Below are 8,960 nucleotides of genomic sequence, written 5' to 3' on the forward strand. Positions count from 1 at the left end.
ATTGACTACAGCTCAACGTTCAACACCATAGCCCTCAAAGCTCATAACCAAGCTAAGAACCCTGGGACTAAACACTCCCTCTGCAACTGGATCCTGTGCCACCCCAGGTGGTAAGGTGGACTACGGGAAAAGAAGGACTGAGCACGCCCCCATTCTCATCGGGGCTGTAGTGGTGCAGGTTGAGAGCTTCCAAGTTCTTTGGTGTCCACATCACCAAAAAACTAACATGGTCCAAGCACAGCAAGACAGTCGTGAAAAGGGCACAACAAAACCTATTCCCCCTCAGGAGACTGAAAAGATTTGGCATGGGTCCTCAGATCCTCAAAAGGTTCTACAGCTGCACCATCGAGAGCATCCTGACTGGCTGCATTACTGTCTGGTATGGCAACTGCTCAGCCTCTGACCGCAAGGCGCTACAGAGGGAACAGAGGGTACAGCCCAGTACATCATCCTCCTCCTCGAGGCCAAGCTTCCTGCCATCCAGGACCTCTATACCAGGCGGTAACAGAGGAAGGACCACAAAATTGTCAAAGATTCCAGCCACCTTAGTCATAGACTGTTCTCTCTGCTACCGCACGGCAAGCGGTACCGGAGCACCAAGTCTAGGTCCAAGAGGCTTCTAAACAGCTTCTAACCCCAAGCTATAAGACGACTGAACATCTAATCAAATGGCTACCCAGACTATTTGCATTGCCCCCCCTTTTACACTGCTGCTACTCTATTATCTATGCATAATTACTTTAATAACCTTTACCTACATGTATATATTACCTCAATTACCTTGACTAACTGGTGCCGCCACATTGACTCTGTACCGGTACCCCCTGTATATAGCCTCGCTATTGTTATTTTACTGCTGCTCTGTAATTATTTGTAAAAAAATATTTGTGTATTTTTCTTTTAAACTACATTGTTGGTAAAGGGCTTGTAAGTATGCCTTTCATCTGTTGTATTCGGTGCATGTAACAAATAACATTTTATTTGATTTTAATGGCACCACTCACTCCACCATTCTGTCCCACCCCAGAAGGTTGCTAAAAAAAGTCGCCCTACAAGCGAGAATGTTGAATACAATTATATTTATACTTAGCTTACCAGTTGTTCGTGTATGTCCTTTTGACGAAAGGGAGTGGAGATAAAATGTCCGCAGGAAATAATTATTAACCAGACTTTTTGGGGCACTGGTCTGGCTGTCTGTTTCGTATTTCCGGTATGTATTTTCAGTCTTCTGACGCATTGCACATTATGTAAACAATAGCCGAATGTAAACGAACATTGTCGTCGACCGAAGCACGTTTCCTTGTAAGTGAAGTGGGTTGCAATTTACTATAAATGAAGTCGGCAATTTAATATAAATGAAAAGTCGGCAATTTAATTCTTTTATTAGATGTGCCTAAAAAGTTGAGAAAGATCAATGATATTTTAGGTTTTGAATTGATCTGAAGCTTGGGGTTGTAACAGCAGTTTACTTTCCCTCCCAGCTCGTGAACCTTACGTGGGGGCAGAGATGAAGGATGGGTACTGGCTGGGGAAAGATCACCCTGGGGTTTACCTGGGCGAGAGACAGGCACTCAATGAGGGACTACACCCACTCTGGCTTCACCGCGGCCATCTCAACCCCAATGGACACCATGCAGGTAGTCTCCTCCACAATACCGGCTCTGCTTTGAATAGATTTCATGCAACAACATTTCAATACCAATGTTGTTAGGTTTCTTTAGAATTGTTTCTTAGTTCAGTGTGGACTACTGTGATGGTCGACTATTGAGCTGAAAAGTTAAGTACAAGGTAAACCCAAGTTTTATACACAACCCAGCAAACACACAACGTTGCCTCAAAGTTGACTCCAAGTGGGCCTCAACATGCCATTGCTAATCTGTAACACGAATTAATCTCATGACAAATGATTAAACCGACAGTATTTCCCTCCTTTCGCCTCCTTCTTAATCTCACACGTCACCCCTTCCTTTCCTCCCCAAGTCCCCAGTCGTAACGCCACCTTCACCTGACCAACGTGGTGCCCCAGAACCCAAGCTTCAACCAGAACGCCTGGGTCCGCCATTTGAGTCCCAGCTCACCGACCTGTTCAAGGCCCAGTGCGCCCAGGCCTACGTGCTGGTGGGCGCCATCCCCTCCACAGACAACTGGATTGTCAAGGACAACGTCCGACGCGTCAACATCCCCGAGTACATCTGGAACGCTCTACTGCTGTGTGGACAACAACGGTGAGCCTGTCCGTAGCGGGTGGCGCCACCGCCCTCAACACCGAGCAGAACCGAGGACCAGCGCTCGCTGCTGGAGCTGAACGGTTTCCTGCAGCAGTACTCCAACGCGCCAGTAGGGGAGTTGTTTCACAACAACTGCCAGGCAGTGCCTATAGCAGTTTCTCCCACTCATGGGTTTCTAATCCTTATTTGACAGTGGCAATGTGAGCTAAAACTTCAGTTCACACATAAGTTTCAGTCTTTCAGCCAAGTCAAGTGCTTCCTACTGTGAAAATGACATCATGAACTACAGTGGATAAATAAAGAACTATGTTTGGAGAGATACATCTTTTATTATTCTTTATCTGTGCTTTCTTGGAATAAGCAAGAATAATATAATGTATATAACAAGAGGTAGATTTCTTTAGCTTTGTATACAGTATCAAAAACACATGAGACTTCAGAAGCATCTTACAGTAGCATTTCTACACCAGGCCAGCAAACTGTAGTCACCACTCCTTTACCTTAACCCATCACCAAACGGTACCTACCCTTCACCAGCAATCCCTGACCTGTGACCCCCAATATAAGGGGTGACCTCTATTGTTCAGTCATACTGGGCCATAGGGGGTCGCTCCCACACTGGCATGTTAGAGAGCTTTTCCTCTGTAACGGGCTCAATGGGCCAGCCCCAGGCCTTGAAGAAGGGAGCCAGGTTCCTATTGACCGCCAGGGAGAAGGTCTCAGCATACAGGTTCATCTTTCCCTGGTTGTCATTGGGCGTTCTGCATGGTGTGGTAGGCGGCAAACACCTTCTTGAAGCGTCCCAGCCAAACTGGTCCTGGAGCTGGTGGGAAGGAGGACGACAAAGAGAAACTGTTTGCCACAAACTCAACCCGAGATAAAGTAACTTTAAGCATCTATATTTTCCTATCGGTCGTTCTAAGCACTAACTGTAGGATTTGTACACAACATACTCTGCAACATGGGGTACTACACAGTACACATCACTAGAATCTCCTGTCACCTGCATGTAGGTCTCCAGTGCCACCCACATGTCCCAGCTGGCCAGATTCCTGCCCCCTTTAGCGTACCCCTGGCACACGAACTGTCGGTTGGCCAGCGCCATGTTGGGGTGGGCTGATCCCGTTTCACCCCCAACACCTCCTCGTGCACGTACACGGACCACAGGTTACACGTGCACTCAGTGGTGTGTGGGGAACCCAGACTCCTCTCTGCTGGTTGTGTCCCAGCTCGTGGATTGCCCCCACAGGCCCGAGCTGCGGGCTGCCACAGGGTTCATCAGGTCTGGGCGGAGCAGGAATGTATCATGATAGGGTAGCCTGCATGCATGAAGCCTGGGGTGAGGGGGGGGGGTCAGCTCAATGTCTGGATACTTTCAGGGCAGAGGTTGTGCAGTCCACTCCAATACACTCTTTAAAAAATGGTTCCAAAAGGGGTTCTAAGGCTGTGTCAATAGGAAGAACCCTTAGGGTTCTATATTGAAGCAAAAATGGTTCTGCCTGGAACCAAAAGGGTTCTCCTATGAAGACAGCCGAAGAACCCTTTTGGTTCTAGATAGAACTCTTTTCTAAGAGTGTAGGTCACTCTTGCTCCCCTAGAAACGGTAAAGGGACTGTCCTATCTGACTCATAATACATTTTTTAATATTTGGGTCAATGTCTTTCAGATAATCTCTTTTTCCTGTTCATATCCAGCAATTACACAATCCCTGGTCCCCTAGCATAGTCAATTCCAGTCAAGACAGTTTTGTCCACGCTAAGAAATAAAAGGGACAGACGCTGACCATAGGAGATCTGGACGTCGGCCACGAAGCGCTCTTGCGGGGGAACTTGGCGGGGACGGAGGCCAGGTCAGCTACCCCCTCATGATGTCATCCCAGAGAGCTGCCACCAGGTCAGGCCGATCCAGACCTCGGACCACGTCAGAGTGGACGGTCAGGATGATGTTCTCAAACTCCATCTCTGCCCAGGGGGAAGGGGCGGTCCGCAGAACTGCCCAGTCTGCAGGCGTGGTCACCCCTAGAGACAGGAGAGAGGCAAGGGTTGGAGGAAAATCCTGGATCATTTCACTGAATTTATTACTTTAGGCGTGTGACTGGGCTGACTTTCATAATCAATCGTGAAATCCATCGGCCTAGTGTAACGGATGTGAAACTAGCTTAGTTAGGCTGTGTACTACTCTTTATAATCAATCATGAAATTCATTGGTTTAAAATTATACTGTTACACTAGCATAGGGAGCAACATACATTAAATGGCCTTCAAGATGACTATTATTACCAGACAAACATTTGGTACAGTGTGATTTCCTACCACAATGATGAGTAGCACATTGAAAATCAATTCTCTCCAGCGGGGAGTTCAGTTTTAGTAACACAGCTGCAATTACAGTATGTGAGAGCATCGCTGTTCTAAGCATAGTGTATCTCTGTATTCTACAGATGTTTCACGCAGAACAACGGCTCTGTCATTTCCTCTTTAATCTGTGGCAGCCGTCATCAACGTACATTCAAAATGGCAACAGAGAGCAGGAAGCAACTCAATTATGAATTAGGAATACATGAATAGCAGATCAGAATACATGAATACAACTCTGGGATTGTTTTTTTTTTAAAGAGGTGAAAATATATATTTTGCCTGGATGAAGTCAAAGGGGGCCCAGACAGACATTGTAGATGAGTACATGAGGGGGCTGGATGGAGTAATGGACTTTGTGTTATCTTTTATTCACCTGGTATTTATCCAGGTTAATCTCATTGAAATACCCTTTCTGTAACACTTTCTATGAGGCAGCAATATAATAATGGCACACTTGGCGCATTATAACACTTGCTATAAGCCATCATGAGTTATAACAACTCATAGCTGTAACACCCTTGTAATACATCACTTGGATGCATTATAAGACCAAAGTGTATAATACATCATCGAGCCCCACCTCCCCTCCCACCCCACCCACTTACCAGTCTTGTAATAGGGGGCTCGGCACAGCCCTGAATGATGACCTCCACCCCTCTCCACCTGGGTCTTAGGAGGCGATGAGATAGAGGAGGCCGTCCCACAGGTTCCCTGCATCATCTCTGAGTCTATGGGGAAGCGTTCATGAACCACTGGCGCTCGCCTCACTGCTCGAATTCCCAATGTTGTCAGTCTGACAGCCTATCTGGACCTGATGGTAACAGGGGCATCAGTCAATCAATCCACAAGTGCTCTTGCATCAACATGTAAAGGGCTTGATCTCAAAACAAATAAAACATGATTTGATTCAATAGACTTTAGAGTGATAAGACGAAACAAAAAGCAGTATTGGATACCTTCCAGCCCTGGTTGACGAGTTGTGGTGGCATGGCCATGTACGTCCTCATCCCAGGGGAAAGGAACAGACCAGTGCTGAGCCACTCCTCTCCTCCTAAGACAATGTTCAGCAGTGGTTATACTCAAGCACACCTGTAGAATAATAGTGAGTGTATGTGGCTAGAAACATGTATTCCCACACTAACCAATGAGCTTGCAGAGTAGCTATGGCGAAAAGATATTTTCTTGCGCCCATTTTATCTAAGCCATTACTCCTGGTGTTTCATATTGCTTCCCAAGACTAAACCATCTCCATTAGACCCATGATCCTCCATTTTTAGAGTGCAAATGAGAGCTAACTGACCTGCTGTATTACAGTTGATCCTAACCCTGGAATTGGACAAGGCGGGCATCATGGGCTGGTCCTTGATCAGGTAAGGCAGTAGAGGCGTCTGGGTCTGGCACACCTTGTACACCTGCGTGCCTACACTGAGCAGCAGGTGGTCCTGGCGCTTATCACCGGGCAGCTGGGGCACACCTGGGGGGATGCCTGTCTCCTTCAGCACATCGGTGAGCATGGCCAGCACCGGTGTACGAGGCACAGTCGTGCGCCCGCATGTGCAGGTAATTGGTGCAGTCGCTGCCAAGCTTCTTCAAACCCGCCTCCTCATGCTCTGTCAGTGTCTCGCCCTGGATCACGTGTCCGCAAAGCGGCGCAGCAGGTGGCGGAAGTGGAAGCCCTCGGAGCAGGTCTGACCCGGGACTCAGCCTTGTAGCAGCCTGCATCCAGAGTGTTCCCCAACAGGCTGAGGCCCATCTTGTTGAGGTCTTGGTTGCCTGCGTACTCTGTCATGGTGTTGTGGTCCGGATTTGACTGGGCCCAGTACCATGCATGGCCCCCGATCAGCAGACCCCACCCTCGGCTACAAGTCTTGGATTTCATCGGCCTGGGCGTCGCTGGTAGGAGGTGCAGACGTAGACGCCAAGCTCCTTCCTGAAGCCGCTCCTCTTACAGGGCAGGCCTGACTTGCTCAGCAGGGTGTGGGCGGAGTTGAGCTGGGGCAGGACACCTACCAAGCCATTCTGACCCTCGTCTAACCAGCGCACGGCATTGAGCATGAAGGGGTACATCTGCTCTCGGCCCAAGTATCCCTCGTGGGTGATCACGATGACTCGGCCCTGGCCGTATGCCCCAGCCAGAAAGGCCCTGCCGTCCTTTGTGGTGCCGATGGGAATGCGAGAGGGCCGTGTACCAGCACCTCTGAGAAAATAGACTCGCCCTGGATATCAAACTCAGTCACGCCCCTCCAGCAGGAACTCCAGGTCATCCTTGAAGTCCTTGCCTATCCTAGGAAAGAAGAGAGTGAAAGGGTAGGTATGATTTGACAAGAGAACTTAAGACACATAAAAATAGTCAAATAAACCATTTTTAAAAACATTTATTTAACAAGGTGATTTCTGGAGTTAAATAAAACCCTTCTTTGTTTTCTACACCTGGTTCTAGGAGGATGAGGCACAAAATACCATCATGTACACATTTTCGGTTTACTACAGTATCTCTATATTAATATGCTACCTTCTCTTTCTCTATGAAGTGCCCAATACTTACACCACAGACAGCCAGTTGGAAGGGATCTGTGGAGGCACAGGGAGAGTACCCAGCTCCCCAAGGTGCTCCGAGAAGTAGATGCCAGCCACGCTGGACACCTTGTTCCCAGGGAAACCCAGCAGGGTGTTCTGTTTGGGGTGTTCCTCCGCCCAGCTACACGCCTGACCAGCAATCAGCAGCCCGCCCCCCACCTTCAGGAACCCCACCAGCTCCTTCACCTCTGGGCCCACGCAGTACGCATCTGTCACATACACTCCTAGACCCTCGCAGAAGCCCCCCACCTTGGGTTGGAGGCTGGAGTGGCTGAGGTTGTCGGCTACGGCCTTACAGCTCTGGTGGACGCCGACGGTAGTGCTGTCACAGGAGGAGCCTGTCAGCCAGGTTAGGACATTCTCCACTAGGGTAGGAAAGGCGGTGAGGTAGCCCTCGTGGCCCAGCACCACCACCCGGCCTCGGCCGTAGAATGAGGCAGCCATTAGGACCTGGCCACAAGCGTTCATGGCCAGTGGGAAGGCTTGGTCGCCAATCAGTACTAAGTTGCTGGGTATGTTTGGCCCGTTGAGGTCCAGCTCCTTTACCCCCCTCATCAGGGCAGAGTAGGCCTCCTCACGGGACATGCTGGTTTGGGTCATGGCTTAGTCAGTAGGCTGACGATCCTGTAGGTGGTGGAGGAGAAAAAAAAGTATTTTAAAAGACAGATATGTATTAAACAGTATAAGTACTGGAGGCTGACAGTCCATGTAAATGCATTTAACTCTTTAAACTGTTGCTATGACAAAACCTAGTTTCTGAACGTTACGTTGCGGTAATCTCTACAACAAAAGTATCATACATAATTCAGAACAAACGAAAGGATCTGTAAAAACCTACCTAGATACAAAGGAAAACCAACCGCTGAAGATCAGAATCAAGAGGAAAATGGAGCTCAGAGCAAGCAGAGCAGCAAGCTGTGTTACATTCCACTTAGCATACTTGGAACAGTCTGAATGAAGGGAAGAAAGAGATCCTCATATCAGCAAACCAAGTGAAAGGAAAGGGAGGGGTGTGTGTGTGTATGTGGCCAATGACTGGCAACTGTGACCTGAGCAGACAGGGTGGGGCAGGGGAAAGGGAGGCGTCTGTCAACAGTGAGTCTGTATGAATAGCTTACAGTCTACTCACCTGGGTGGAGTCCGTCAGATACCAGAAGGGTTGCCTAATATTTCTTTTTTATTTGTTTTATTTATTGCAAGAATAACAACCATAACGTTAATAAAACAGTTATGATCGGAATAACAAGAATAAGCATAATGCCATTTAACATATCGAAAGTAAACTTAGGGAATTCTGGAGACTATATACACAACCATTAATGAATTTCAATCTGTAGTTTACTAGAATGGCGGCATGAACAAAATAAATGCTCAATAGATTCTGAATCAGAGGAACAAAAGGACACAAGGCATTTTGTCAAAATGGAATATTTTGTGCAAGAAATCATTAACAGGGTATATGTAAGAAAATATTCAAAAATTGGTTTCTTTAACTTTTGGGATACCTGGATTAAGGTAAAAGGTAGAGTAAGGGTTTTCTTCTGGTGAAAGAGAGGCGGACCAAAATGCAGCGTGGTGGTTATTCATGTTTTTAATAAAGACGACTATACATGAACAGACTCTATAAAACAAGAAAAGTGAAAACCTAAACAGTCCTATCTGGTGCGAACACAGAGAGAGGAACAATCACCCACAAAACCCAACACAAAACAGGCTACCTAAATATGTTTTCGCACATTTATTGTTTTGTTAGTTATTTCATGTATAGTTACTTCATTAAAGAACATGAATAACCACC

The 8,960-nt window shown here is 47.4% G+C and overlaps 2 pseudogenes; one reads left to right on the forward strand and one right to left on the reverse strand.

The window, feature by feature from the left end:
- Positions 1 to 1,507: 1,507 nt before the first annotated feature.
- Positions 1,508 to 2,418, forward strand: LOC124019403 (annotated as a pseudogene).
- A 393-nt stretch (positions 2,419 to 2,811) lies between these two features.
- Positions 2,812 to 8,179, reverse strand: LOC124019404 (annotated as a pseudogene).
- Positions 8,180 to 8,960: the final 781 nt, after the last annotated feature.

Source organism: Oncorhynchus gorbuscha, unplaced genomic scaffold (genome assembly GCF_021184085.1).
Source record: "Oncorhynchus gorbuscha isolate QuinsamMale2020 ecotype Even-year unplaced genomic scaffold, OgorEven_v1.0 Un_scaffold_9030, whole genome shotgun sequence".
Lineage (NCBI taxonomy): Eukaryota > Metazoa > Chordata > Actinopteri > Salmoniformes > Salmonidae > Oncorhynchus > Oncorhynchus gorbuscha.